Below are 2,569 nucleotides of genomic sequence, written 5' to 3'. Positions count from 1 at the left end.
TCGTAGAGGGATACCCTAGATCGTATGACCCAAGGGTGTTGGTGATAGGCTGCCCTGCTAACGGACGTCTAAGGGGTCACCTTGAAAGGTGAAGCTAGTCTTTACAAGGAGGTGGTATAGTTAAATGCATTTAGTTACTACACCTTTATGTGGATTGAGTGGTGATGTGTTTCTTTGTTGTATGACTGAGGGATGTTGGTGACAGGTTGTCCCACTAATGGACTTCATAGGGATCATAACTATTTAATCTCTAGATGTGTAGATCAAAGTCCCTTGCCAGTTGTCTTCTGTAGGAGAAAATCGGTAACTTCCTACAAATGCATGTCAATTGAGGATATGAATTGGAGAACCATGATACATCAATGAATATCACAATGAAACCAAATTCCTAGAACACTCACAAAACCAAATACTTCATTTACTTTTGTATTTCTATTTCTAGTTGCTCACGTAGTACATTCCCTACCTTGTTAATTGTTTAGCTAATTCTACGTGAGACATCTCTTGTGCTTATAACCAGTCCCTGTGGGATCGATAATCTTTTATTGCTGACGACGAAATCGTGTACTTACAGTTGAGTAACAAGTTTTTGGCGGCATTACCGGGGATTGTGTCTATAACATTAGAGATAATCATTTGAGTTAGACTAAACTTTTCTTTTCTATTGCATAGCTGTAACTAGTCTTAGAAATTCTATTTTCACAATCTTACCTTGCATTTTTTATTACTTTTTCAACAATTTTTCTTGTTGCAATTCAAATTCTATATTTTATATTTTCAGTATTTCAATTTAGTTACTTGTGATCTTGTTCTTTGTATGCAAAGATCTAACTTTGCAAGTGATTTGTTACCCTTTGATCCAGAAATTGATAGAATCTCTCATAGAAGAAAAACCTCGCAAAGACATCTAGAAGAACAAGAATACTCAAATATGGCAAACAAACCATTGAAAGATTATGCAGCACCATATGCAAGTGGACTTCATTCTAGCATCACAAGGTCATCTGTTGAAGCCAATAATTTTGAAATCAAGCCTGCGATAATCACTATGGTACAATAGAACTAGTTTGGAGGTGGACCACATGAAGATCCTAATCAACATCTTGAAGCTTTCTACAAAATCTGTGGTACAATGAAAATGAATGGTGTTCCAGCAGAAGCAGTGCGATTATTATTATTTGGGTTTTCTTTGAGAGATAGAGCCAAACAATGGCTAAATTCTTTGCCTACAAATAGTATATCTACTTGGGAACAATGTGAGCAACAATTTCAGGACAAATTCTATCCTCCAAGAAAAATTGCTTATATGAGAAATTTGATAGCAAGCTTCAGACAGTCAAACTCCGAATCATTATTTGAAGCATGGGATAGATACAACAATATGCTCATACAATGCCCACATTATGGACTGGAAAAATGGCTAGTTTTACATACGTTTTATAACGGCATCAACTATCATACAAAGGTGTCTCTAGATTTTGTAGTCAGAGGGACACTTATGAACAAAAGTCTAGATGAAGCCGAGAACATTATTGAAAGTGTAGCACAAAATCATCATCAATGGGCTACAGAAAGAAGTGGAGGCTATTCATATACAAATCCAATTAAAGCATTAGGAAAATTTGATGTAGATGCAATTACTTTGATGTCTGCAAAATTGTATGCTCTTACTAAAAAGATGGAAAATATGGGAATAAATTCTAGCACGGTCAATGTCATAGTGTGTGCATGTGAAACATGTGGAAGCACAGATCATGCTCAAGATTCATGCCCATTGGGAGCCATCTTTGCACAAATTAATCAACTTGAGCAATGTGATGCAATCATGAGTTACAATCAGAGACAAAATAATCCATACTCCAACACATATAACCCTGGTTGGAAGAATCATCCAAACTTCTTTTATCGTAATAATCAAGAACAAGGACCATCCTCGGGGGCTAGACCAAGCTACCATCCCGGGCAACAAAAATTTCAACAACAACAACCTTCTTAAGGCTATCAATTTTCTAAATTGGAGAAAATGCCTGAAGAATTTATTTCTGGTCAAAATGAATTGAAGTAAGAAATCAAGCTGTTAAATCAGAGAATGGATAATTCAAAGAAACACCAGAAAATGCAAGATAGCCAAATTGCCAAGATAGCTTCTTCATCTTCAAGAACACCAGGTCAATTTCATAGAAAACCTTATGTCAATCAAATGGAACACTACAACAGAATTGAGCTTAGGAGTAGACGGACCTTGGGATATCCTCAAGTGACTGTTCCAAAAGGAATGAAAATTTAATCTCTCCTCCAACACTTGAACCAGTTCAGATTCAAGATGATGAGGAGAATACCAAGAAGGTTGGAGAGACTCTTCCACTTTACCCTTAAAGCCAAGCAATCCCTTTTCCTCAAAGATTAGTCATGTTGAAGAAGGATGAAGAATTTGGAAGATTTCTTAACAAGGTTAAAGATATTTGTGTTGAGGCCCTCTAATTGATGTCATTTAACAAATGCTGAAGTTTGCCAAATTTCTGAAGGATATTATGTCCAACAAAAGAAGAAAAGGGGACACTGGGATCGT

General features: G+C 36.3%; 1 non-coding gene across 1 annotated transcript; it reads right to left on the bottom strand.

The window, feature by feature from the left end:
• Positions 1 to 1,303: 1,303 nt before the first annotated feature.
• On the bottom strand, positions 1,304 to 1,410 carry LOC122003253. Its single transcript, XR_006117902.1, has one exon. It is a non-coding gene; the product is annotated as a small nucleolar RNA R71 (small nucleolar RNA).
• Between the last annotated feature and the right edge of the window lie 1,159 nt (positions 1,411 to 2,569).

Source organism: Zingiber officinale, chromosome 7A, assembly GCF_018446385.1.
Source record: "Zingiber officinale cultivar Zhangliang chromosome 7A, Zo_v1.1, whole genome shotgun sequence".
In the NCBI taxonomy this organism is placed as follows: Eukaryota; Viridiplantae; Streptophyta; class Magnoliopsida; order Zingiberales; family Zingiberaceae; genus Zingiber; species Zingiber officinale.
Note: the sequence above shows the minus strand (reverse complement) of the source record. Positions and strands in the feature narration are given on the sequence as shown.